General features: G+C 43.5%; 1 protein-coding gene across 1 annotated transcript in view; it reads right to left on the bottom strand.

The window, feature by feature from the left end:
- The window catches only part of psd2 (pleckstrin and Sec7 domain containing 2), a 54,812-nt gene that overhangs the window by 20,339 nt on the left and 21,973 nt on the right, over positions 1-12,500 (bottom strand). The window lies entirely within an intron of this gene.

Here is a 12,500-nt window from a genome sequence, read left to right as displayed (position 1 = left end):
GCTGGGCGTGCATGCATGAGCAGGTCTATGGGAGTCCATTTATGACTAAAACCAATGACTTAAGGGTGTGTGTTTTTAATTTTCATTTTCGTTTTAGCTTTGTAACTGTGTGTGTGTGTGTGTGTGTGTGTGTGTGTGTGTGTGTGTGTGTGTGTGTGTGTGTGTGTATATGTGTGTTTGTGTTTATATGGAGGTTCAAGTAAACATCAGCACACATATTTGTTTGTGAGAATAAAATGTGTGTGCGTGTGTGTGAGAGAGAGAGAGAGAGAGAGAGAGAGAGAGAGAGAGAGAGAGAGAGAGAGAGAGAGTATGTGAGTGTATACTTCTGTGTGTGTGTGTGTGTGTGTGCGTGTGCGTGTGCGTGTGTGTATCTCTGTGTGTCTGTGTGTGTGTGTGCAGCATGTGTGCAGATAATATCTTAAGTGAATCCCGGAGGTCTGGTGCCACCCTCAGTAACTGATACTCTTCAGGCTCACAGTAGCCGATTACACACAATGAGCTCTGATCCACTGGTATGTCAACCTGAGTGTGTGTGCCTGTACGTGTGCTGTGCGTGTGGTGGGAGGAGACGGGAAAGAGAGTTGTTGAAAGAGGTTATGTTATCAGACCTGCGCTACCTTCAAAGACTACATACACAAATATATTAAAGGGACAGAACACCATTTCTGGAAATCTGCTCATTTTGCACCTCCCATTGAGCTAAGCAATTGAGTTTTACCTTTCCACGTTCTTCGAGCTGTTCTCTTATGCTACGTTTAGACACATCGCTACTAAATACTTGCTCAGTGCGTAATGTCAATAGAATGTCTATGTGTTCCAGCAGAGCGAAGAGGCGAGCAGAGTACAAGTGATGCGATGTGGGCAAATTCTGAGTTAAAAATACGTTAACTTTGAGCGAGGCAAGTAAGCGAGTAACCATTTGGAACACAGAGTTTGGATAATAATAATACTTTCGTTTTATATAGCGCCTTTCAAAACACCTAAGGTCGCTTCACAGAATATCGTGTAGGAAAGTGTGAGTGTGTGCGTGTCAGTGTGTGAGCATGTGTGTGAATGTATGTAAGTGAAAGTGCTTGTGGAACTAGCAGCCATAAGCCTCCAGGAAGAGATGTGTCTTAAGGTGTTGCTTTGTCTGGCAATGCCCAAGAGAGAAGTATTGTCAGTTATCCGAAAGTTTAGCGAACGTTCCATGAGCGATTGGCGAGTAGGCGAGTGAGCGAGAAGCAAGTGTTGTATGTGAATGCGGTTTTAGTCTTGGTATATTGCCTATAGTCCCAACTTCAGGTAGCAATTATTATTGAATGGCATGGGACCAGCTAGATACGGGCGGCTGGTCCCATAGACTTGAATTTTATATCCTAGCTGGTAGGTAGAATTTGGTTTGCCAAACTCAGAGAACAGCTGGAAGTGCATGGGAGAGGTCAAATGCAATTATGGGAGATGTAAAAGGAGCTTATTTCCAAATATGCTGGAATGCTGCTTTACAGAAACAAAGGAATGACATACAGTATGACAACGCTGCACATATTTGGTGATACAATGGCAAATCTGTAATCAACACCAAAGCACAGCTGAAAATAGAACAAATTAGACATTGGAGAGAAAATGGCTTAACACATATTTCCATACATTTTACCTGTGCATGCATGATTACACTGTAGGCCCTATATGTACTAATAAGTAGGTGTGCATGCAGTTTTATCAGTTTATATTGTGTGCATGCTGTGTGTGTCTTCTTGTGCATGTTTTGTATGCGTGTTCATGCGTGTATGTATACGTGTGTGCGTGAGTGTGTGCATGCGTGCGTGCGTGTATGCGTGTGTCTATAGGTGTGTGTGCATGTTCTGCAAGCAACGATGAAGGCTTTCATGTGGGTCCTGCTGGCCATAGGGCTGGATGTGATGTAGTGTGGTCTGGTCTGGTGTGGTGTGGTGGTGTGGTCTTTCTAGGGAGGATGAGTCAGATTCTTGTCTTGATACGATTAGAGGGAATCTCATTACGACTAAACCCAATAAGGCACCACTGCCATGGGCGGTAACCATAGCAGCCAGCAGCCCAGGGCGTGTGTGTGTGTGTGTGTGTGTGTGTGTGTGTGTGTGTGTGTGTGTGTGTGTGTGTGTTTATATTTGTGTGTCTTTCTGACAAATGTGTATGTAAATATGGTGCGCAATAACAACAGAATAACATGTAAATGATGACCAGACAAGACTGGTCACAAGCTCAAACTGTGGTACGCATACCACTGGTGGTACTTGAGACATCTCTGGTGGTACTTGGAAGAATTCATTTTTTGTGCATTGATTTGAAGGCTGATGAAGTTGTTGCAGTTGAAAATGTCTCTTTGGTCTCACATTTTGTAATATTGAACTGTATGAATCTGAAAACATAATTCAGAATACAAAGTAACTAGGCAAGCAAGAAATTTAAAAACAAACTTGCACTGAATGTGACCACAGATGTTGATGCCGTTATGAACCTCTACTGTATTGTAGTAAAATGGTGAATAGTGAAGGCCAAAACTGAATATGGAAGGCCTTTACTGCGATATTCTCATGTTGGTAGGTCAAGGTGGTACTCGGAGAGCTCAATATTTTCTCAGGTGGTACACACAAAAAGTTTGAGAACCACTGGTATAGACTCATTCTTGAGATGCTGTACAAAACTTTACGACCCAGACAGTCCGGTAAGTCTGCCTATTTCTGCCATTTCAGGGATCCCCAAATTTTGAGAACTCCATGCAGTCATCATTGGGCATAACACCTTGATGTGAGTGAGGAGTTCTCGCGTAGCCCCATAATGCACGCCATACCTCCTATGGCACGCTGTAATAGTAATTGAAAAGTTAACTACCACAGTACTTCACTACTATGACATAGGCCTAACACAGGGCCTTTAGTATTGCACTATGAATTGGTCATTGCCATCCTAGTCACAGCAAATTTGTAATGTGTGTCTTAACGGGTTAAATTACAATGCGGACGTTATCTGAATGAGCGGTATGATGGTATATCCATCCACAGCAACTTCATAGACGTCTTTGACATCTCACACTAAGACCTACATCCAGCACATCAGCTTGGCCAGGAGCTTTACGGTCGTGACAGCTAGGCTGTATGCACATGTTGTGTTGTATTGTGCATGTTTGTGCGTGAACTTTTCATTGTTTATTTTGTGTAGAGCTGACAAAACCCTGGTTCAGAAGGAAACATCTTGCCCCAGTTTCCTTTCAACACAGGTGGCTGGTGGTTTACCTGTACCCATTAGAATTAGCAGATTCAGAGCTGGTTGGATCAAATTTCGGTGCCAAGTTTTCATTTATTAAGTCGCGACAAGGGAGCTTTTGTGGTGTGCAGATATTTCTTCCTTTTTCCATGTGCTTTCTTTTATATCCTGCACCCAATTGCTTTTTGGGATGTGGGCGCACCTCACAACTATTTGGATCACATTTCTGGCAGGGCTTTTTCTTTCTGAAACCGGGATTGCCAGTCCTACATAGCCTACTGTATACTGCTGTATCCTCTATATCTATAGTGTTAAGTGTTCCATTGTTTACCTATTTGTATTATTAGCATGTCCAGTGCAGGGACAAAGGTCCCATAATTGACCAATTACAATACTCAGTGTCTGTGACTCATAGTTATCCGTGGCCAATCATATTTCATAGTAGCCTATTATAAAGTCCATCGATTAGATCAGTCTACACACATTTGCAAGCTGTGAGCGTTTACACTCAATCAGTCAGGGACAATCAATAACAGACGTAACTGCTCCTTAGATCAATAATGAGCGATTGATCAGTTTTGCGATAATCTATTGAAGAGAGTGGTTTCCATGGGTACTGTGTAGGTGGCAGTGTTTCCCACAGGACACATCTTACTCAAGGTGGATGGGGCACACAGAGATGTGAACTCAGGGCCTAAGCATGCAGCATCGGGAATACCTATTTTCCAGATTAAGGCAGGGGTATCACACTCAAATTCAGACTCAAAATTCACGCACTTAATCATAGTTCAATGTATGATCAAATGTACATCATCACAATGTGCATTTGCCTCTCTGTTGCATGAGTGTGAGATGTTACAGAGGACCGATTACATTTGTGTGACACCCCAAATTTAACACTCAAGTCATGTTATAAGGCTATTAATGGTGTAGGCCGCAGGCCATCTGTAATGTGACATTTGAAATGATCTCGCAGGCCAAATAAAATGACCCAGTGGGCCAGATTTGGCCACCTTGCTTGAGTTTGGCAACAGGGACTGATGTCTGCTCTTAGGTATCATGAAAGACAATGTTACCTTCTATGTGGCATCATACAGTAAAGGATATTGGTACCCTTATATCTGGAAAAATCTGAAAGTACAGTGCAATATTGTACCCAAGGCATGGCAAGTACAGTCCCAGGAAAAAGTTTGTACACCCTTTGAAATTTCTTACATGTCTGTAAAAATTGATCATAAAACATGGTCTGATCTTCCCAGAAATCCCAAGAAGGAACAATCAGAGTCTGCTTTAACTAATTCCACCCAAACATTTACATGTTATCATATTTTTATTGGCCATAAGGCTATAACATTCACAGGAGAGCAAGGCACAAGTAAGTACACCCTTGCATTAAATAGGTTTTAACTCTCAGTTAGTTGCAAATTCCTCAACCAGACTTGTCCTGTAGTTGCAGATTAGATTAACAAAACAATCTGGATGTATCTTGTCTCCCTCTTCTTTAGAGAACTGCCTCTAGTCTGCAAGGTTTCTGGGATATCTGGAGAGCATAGCTTTCTTGACTTCATGCCATACAATCTCAATCGTTTTTTGTCAAGGCTTTGACTGGGCTATTCCAGAATGTGTATTTGACTGTTATGAAGCCATTCTAAAGTCGATTTGCGTCTAAAATATGGGTTGTTGTCACATTTCAGCACCCATCCTCTTGTTTGCTTCATCTGTGAGACATACTTCCTCACGTTTTTTTTCTGTAAAATATCACAATAAACTTGTTCATTGTTCCACTGATAAAAGCAAACTGTCAAGTTAGCAAGGTAGCTGCATATAATGATGCTCCCGCCACCATATTCAGAAGAGGAGATGTAACCAAGAATAGCTGAAAATGGGGTTCATTCTGCCAATCTAAAATTAATGATGTTTCTGTCCAAAAAAATATTGCTGCACCTTTGAGGTTTGCGAAAAAGCATTTATATGCTTCATAGAATTACTGCTAAATATTCTGTAGACCAACGTTGAAACCAAAGTTGAATTGTTCAGGGGAACACACAATATCATGTTGGGAGGAGAACTGGAGAACCACACCCTCACCAAAACATCATCTCCACTTTTGAGTATGGTGGCGGGAGCATCATTATATGCTGCTACCTTGCTGCCTCAGGCCCTTGTCAGTTTGCTATTATCAGTGGAGCAATGAACTCAGAAGTTTATTGCGATATTTTACAGAAAAAATGTGAGGTACTCTGTCACACAGTTGAAGCACACCAGAGGATGGGTACTGAAATGTGACAACAACCCATATTTTAGAGGCAATTGACTTTAGAATTGCTTCATAACAATGAAATACTCATTGTTGAATAGCTCAGTCAAAGCTCTGACAAAAAACAATTGGGATTGTATGGCATGAAGTCAAGAAAGCTATGCACTCCAGATATCCCAGAAACCTTGCCGACGAGAGGCAGTTCTCTAAAGAAGAGGGAGACAAGATACATCCAGATTGTTTTGTTAATCTGATCTGTAACTACAGGAAACATCTGGTTGAGGTTATTGCGATTAACTTAGGGTTAAAACCTATTGAATGCAAGGGTGTACTTACTTATGCCTTGCTCTCCTGTGAATGTTTAAATGTTATGGCCAATGAAAATATGAAAACTTGTAAATGTTTGGGTTGAATTAGTTAAAGCAGACTCTGGTTGTTCCTTCTTGTGATTTCCAGGAAGATCAGACCATGTTTTAAGACCAATTTTGACAGAAATGTGAGTAATTTCAGAGGGTATACAAACTTTTTCCTGGGACTGTACATTAGGTAAATAGTTGGTTTGCAATAAGGCACTACCAGTGCGGCAAGCTTAGGTATGGAGTAGTTGGTGTATGGCTAATTATTATCAGAGCAACTTCCCAAAAATCTTTTCAAAGGACCTCAAGGTGGGAGGTGTTACTACCCACTATAACTAACTATACATTGCTGAGGAAAACCCTTGAGAAGAGCAAATAGAGATCTAATGGTGACCTTCATCTGCTGTGTGAGTGTTTGTTTTATATGCATTAAGAGCATGCTGAGAATGGTGTGTACATGTTTGTGCGAGTGTGCATATGCGAGCGCAGTAGCACATTCGCGTGCCACCAAACTTCTGCCTGAACTCATATTCTGGTGAAGTCGGCAGCTGAGGCATGAGACTGCTTGTCTATGACTCATGACTAATCCCTCTTCATCCCCGGCCTCTCTCTCGCTCTCTCTCTCTCCTCTGATCTCTATCCTTCCTTCTCTCAGAGCTGATCATCCTCTCTTTTTCTAACTTCTACTTGCCCACTTCATGTCTCTATACTTTTCCCTCACATAGGCCGGGCCTTACCTCCCCTGATCGTCTAGTCATTTCATTCGTTTTTTTAACAGGGGTGTGCCCCCTGCATCGTTTTATCTCTCCTTCTAGCATTTTATCACTCTCGCAGACGCCTATGTGCCAACAATGGGTGTGTCTTGAATGGGGTGTGGAGATGAGGTGAGTTGCCAACATAAAAACTTCCATGTGCATTTAAGTCTGTGTGTGTGTATGTGTGTTTGTGTGTGTGTGTGTGTGTGTGTATGTGTGTGTGTGTGTGTGTGTGTGCGTGTCTCGGGGGGGTGTCTTTTTCGTGTGTATTTTAATTAGTTAAAAAATTCAAGAATCCCTCAATGGCCAATGCCACAATATCATATGAACCACATCACACACACACACACACACACACACACAGGCACACACAGGCACGCACAATGTGTAGCCGTTTACACAACTCATTAGTATCTTGATGTCCCAGTGGCAGATTGTAGCCAATGTGGTGCTATTCAAATACATTACAAAATGAATGCTCACATTATTCACAATTCCCTAAAATTCCCCTATTGGACCTACTGTAACATTGACTGTTTTAAAAGCATAGCACGTCAAAAAAAAATCTAGGTTTAACCTATAACCCTTGGGAAACCATAAACTGTAATCACGGGAGCCAATTTCAATAGGTTCTCTTTCAGATTGTTTACATACAAGGCAATACGTTACCGTTTTCGCTATGGAGTCTAGCAACTTACAGAATTTCCAACAGAAAGTCGAAGTGAATATCATATTCTTCTTTCCACATATTCCCGCCGTTATGATCCCTCAGTCTAGCGGACTGAGCAATATCCGCTGTGGCTTTCCTCCTGACCCCATTCGCCTTGGGCAAGCTTTCTACCCCCAACAAACAGTCTGAATAATCAAGTTCTTCCTAAATGAAGCAACTTTCCCCGGCTTCCTACGCCAAGTTGACCACCGGAACATGCCATTTCATACCCAGACTTCAAGTTATTCGCGACGTAATGTTCTCGTTCATTTGTGACAGATTTGTCCGAACGGGACAGGACCAAGGCGAGTTGCGCGCGCGTGCCCGATGCTGACTGTCCGGGAGTTTTGCGATTTCCCTGTGAGTTCCTCAACCCCGAGCGAGGGGAAAGGGGCGGAGAGTTATCCTGGAGAGTGCGACATATTTCCGTCGTTTAAGAGCACATCTGGCAGCGAGCCTGACATCTACACCGCAGTACACCATTGCCGGCCACCGGTGGTTTAGGTTTAGGTTCCACAGGACTCCAAAGGTTTTCACTTTTCAACGAACTCATCCACACTTCTGTAACCACAGCGCCCGCTACTTCCTGAACCCCAACAGCGCTTGGGTTTACAACTTAGGAACTAACTCACATTTGGTACGTTTACATGAGGCATTTAAATCCGATTTAACTCACTTTAAATCTCATTAAAACTTAATTCCACTTTTAAAACATCATGTAAACACTTACCGAACAGGATTTAAGTTTATTCCGATTTAAACTTAAGTCCGATTAAAGTGGGTGGTTTATTCCTCTTTTAAATCCGATTAAACACGTTCCTCTGTCATGTAACCTTTTAATCAGAATTACAATAAATCCGGTCGTTCCACGCATGCTCGCTGACCACACGATGGCGCCAAGAGCCCGTGCTCTTTGTCAGTGAGAAAAAGATGGCGGCACTTCCTGTTGATTTTCACATGAAAGTTTTGCTTAATTTAAAGTCCCTAAGCGACTATAAATGTTGTGGCTTCCATATATTGATGTAAAAGTGCCCCACGAAGTAATTAAGCACAACAAAGTTACTCCACATCACCCTTTCACCAGTTCGTTTTTCTAAGCTAGGAGGGTGCTAACTAGCATTTGAAAGAACCAGACCCAAGGGGGATTTTACCAGCCTTGAGTCCACTGAGGGAATTCATTTTCGGGCTGAAGATAGCTTGTGTCCCAGTAGTTCCCCGGAGGTTTGGCGACCACGCCCCCACGCCTTATTTGGCTCACTCAGCACGTGCGTCCTCAGTCCAATCGCAATGCTTTATTTTCCCCAGACGTTTAATCGCATTTAAGTGAAATTGCCATGTATACACGTCGCAAAATAACTCTTAATCCGATCTACTTAAATCCGATCTATTAGATCCGATTCAAAAACATCATGTACACGTAGCAAGTGTGGACTCCAGTGAGGGGTGTGTATTGAATTCAATAGGGTTACAATGCTATAGGCTACTGTTTACAAAACAATGTGGAATACCACAGAGCTCATTTTATTTCACAGAGCAAATTTAGACCACAGCAACGAATATTTCCAACATAGGTATATAAATAAATCGATATAAATAGATTTCTGTGCACCCACATCTTAGTAACTTAGTGTCGGGAGGAATGACAAGCTCATGCCATGCACAAGTGTTTCAGGTTTTCCAGTTCCTTTATCTCTGTAAAAGTAACACTTTGTGTCTGCGTGTGTGAGCACGTGTGTGGGTACATGTAGAGTTGTATAAATAGAAGTAAAAGTACCCTTACAGATGTAATTACATCAACAGTAGTGTGAAATTACAAAGCTTCATCCTCCCTTCACTTCTTTTTCTGCACCCCCCGCCCCCCTTTCAGATACTCCTGTCTAATTCCTCTGGTAGATTCTCCTTGAACAGATTCTCTCTCTCTCTCTCTCTCTCTCTCTCTCTCTCTCTCTCTCTCTCTCTCTCTCTCTCTCTCTCTCTCTCTCTCTCATAGGCCTACATACACACAACTCTGAACTCTGAAGTTGAGAGGATTAGCAGCAGGGGAGAAAAGAGAAGGGTGGAGAGGGAGAGCAAGAGGAGGAGGGCTAGAAAGGATGGTGATCACTGTAATTCTGTGTCTTGCTTTCCTTGAAACCACCTTTGCAAGTGGAGACTAGTAGCGCACGCACGCACCCACTCTCTTTCACACACACACACACACACACACACACACACACACACACACGCACGCGCGCGCGCGCACACACACACACACACACGCACAAACTCAATCAATCACTCATACACACACACACACACACACACACACACACACACACACACACACACACACACACACACACACACACACACACGCATCGCATGCACATGCACACACACACACGCACGCGCACACACACACTCACACACACACACACAAGCACGTGCATACACACACACACACACAGATGATAGTACTTTGAAGTGTGTATGTGTGAGAGGCTTTGCAGTGTCTCACTGGGATAAGTACAGCCTAGAAGCCTCACCCTAAGACGACTAGTCAGTGATTTTTTGGGGAGCGTTGGTGGCGCGCATTGATGAAGTGGGGTAGAGGGCATACTATAGTATATGAAGTCATTGTACAGTAGATGTTAATTAAAGTTACATTTATAATGTGTAATAGAATTGGTGGGTGGCGTCCGTGCCAATGTCTTTTTCTGAGGGTTCCGCTCGGTGCGTAATTCCAAAAAACAGTATGGCGAACAGGAAGAAAGGAGTCGCACACAAGAGCTGAATGCAAAATCAAAACTGTATTAAACAAAGCCGACAAAGACAAAGGACAAACGTTTTGGGGCTAGTACATCATCAGTGTTCCCAGTTTGGGAACAAACTAGGAACACTGATGATGGGCTTGACCCGAAACCTTTGTCCCTTGTCGGCTTTGTTCAATAGAATTTACAGACATCATTTTATGGTTTTGGATATTTTATGGTTATGGTCACCACATGCTCTCAGACTTTCTCTATGCTATGACACCTGCAGCATCAACTTCATTGACAGCAGCCATTGAAACACAATGCACATACTAGGTACAGTATATACCAAGAGAATTGTGTGTGACTCACATTGTCAGCAGTGCCTGGATGAGAATCTGATCGGTCTGATAGCGCAACGCTACCGCACTGTATTGAGGCTTTGTGAGGGAGGTTTACTAACGTTCCACGCCACACTCTGCTAGTTGGCCTCAGTTACACTCTCCCCTCTAAACCTCACTTCCATACCGGGTCAACGGCACCACTGTGACAGAGGTGTTGCTGCACAGTTTGTCCCCCTCGGGGCGCGAACCTGCCACCTCCTCAACTACAAATCGGTTCGGCAATGGGAATCACAGTACGAGCGCACTGAGCTAAGTAGCCGGTCTGATAGCCCAACGCTACTTCACTGTATGAGGCTTCAGGAGGGAGGTTTACTACCGTTCCACGCCACACTCTGCTACGTTTGTAGTTGGCCTCTGTTACATATGCACATCCTACCTCCCTGAGGCCAGGTGCAGGACAAAGGCGCAGCAGATAGTGGAAAGAGTAGAAGTCCTGCTGCAGAGATACAATGTGTCTCTTTCCACTGTAAATTCTATTACACTTTGAAATAATTACTAGAGTTACATGTAACAGCAACTCTAAAGAGTGTATGGGTCAATGACGTTTTTTTGGGCTCTGACGTCAGGTGGTGCCACCACTGCTAATACCCATAAATTAATTAGTAGTTGATAATTATTAATGTACTGCAATAAATATGCTTCTTAGATCATCCACTAATAATAAAAAAAGACATTTAATCTATAATACTATAATACTATAATACTATACAATAGTGGCATTAGCTGTGGTTGCACTTCCCTGACGTGTGCTACTACTAAAACGTCACTGACCCATAGACATTTTTTGGGATGCCCTGGGCATGATGGGGGGCACTGATGGGGTCTTCACAGACGAAGAGAGGGAGGAGCCATAGGGTTGGGTATGGGATGCGGGGGTGGGGGTAGAGAGAAGACAAAGGAGGGCAGAGAAGAGAAGGAGAGAAAAACAGCGGGAAAGAAAAAAAAAACATTTGAGTGAAAGAGTCTACTGTGAGGGAAACTGGAGGAAGTGGCTTTTTATATCAGTATAGTCTGCATGTAAAATGAGAGCAGTGAGCATCAGAGAGGTTCTTCATGTGAGATATTGGCACAGGACTCATGCATGCAGGCATGGATTTTTCAAATAAGAGAGCATGAAAACAATTTTGCATGCTCACAGAATACTGTGAGAATGCATACTCACTGCAGATAGGGACTCCAAATCAGCTAGTGACACATGGTCCCTGGGACAACGTGTGTGTGTGTGTGTGTGTGTGTGTGTGTGTGTGTGTGTGTGTGTGTGTGTGTGTGTGTGTGTGTGTGTGTGTGTGTGTGTGTGTGTGTGTGTGTGTGTGTGTGTGTGTGTGTGTGTGCCTGCGTTTGCGCATGTGTACATTATGTGTGGCATAAGTCAGGCACAGTGTAACCGCAGAAATACACCAGCGGCGATCTGAGCGAGGCGAGCGATGGAAGTAATTGACTTTGTATTGAGTCGCGCGACAAAAGCGATTCTGGAGACTAGAGCGATTTGCGCGACGAGCGCGACAGTTTGAAGTTGAAATCCTTTCAACTTTCTATGACGCGGTTCGGCGACAAGCCGCGACAGCCAATGACTGTATGGAAGTCAGTGACCACAGCCAATGGGAATGCTTGAATGCTTTGCCTTCTGCCTGTACGGACATACTCTAATCTCCTCAATCGCTCGTATCGCTTGCTGCTGCACTCTGTCGCTTGAATCGCAACGCGCCTGGTCTATTCGCGCGGTAAGAAGTCTCACATGTAGAATGCTATAAGACTATAAGAAAGCCAAAGAACACAAACACAACACACACACACACACACACACACACACACACACACACACACACACACACACACACACACACACACACACACACACACACACACACGTGTTGGCGTGCGCGCACACACACACACAGTCTCAATGCTCTTCAGATTAATGGATGCCTAAGAGGTCAATGAAAAGCACATCTGTGTTTGCACAGATGCATGTGTGTGTGTGCGTGCATGTGTGTGTGTGTGTGTGTGTGTGTGTGTGTGTGTGTGTGTGCGTGTGTGTGTGTGTGTGTGTGTGTGTGTGTGT

The sequence above is a fragment of the Engraulis encrasicolus genome, chromosome 22 (genome assembly GCF_034702125.1).
Source record: "Engraulis encrasicolus isolate BLACKSEA-1 chromosome 22, IST_EnEncr_1.0, whole genome shotgun sequence".
Classification (NCBI taxonomy): domain Eukaryota; kingdom Metazoa; phylum Chordata; class Actinopteri; order Clupeiformes; family Engraulidae; genus Engraulis; species Engraulis encrasicolus.
The sequence above is the reverse complement of the archived record's forward strand: the minus strand, read 5'-3'. Positions and strand labels throughout refer to the sequence as shown.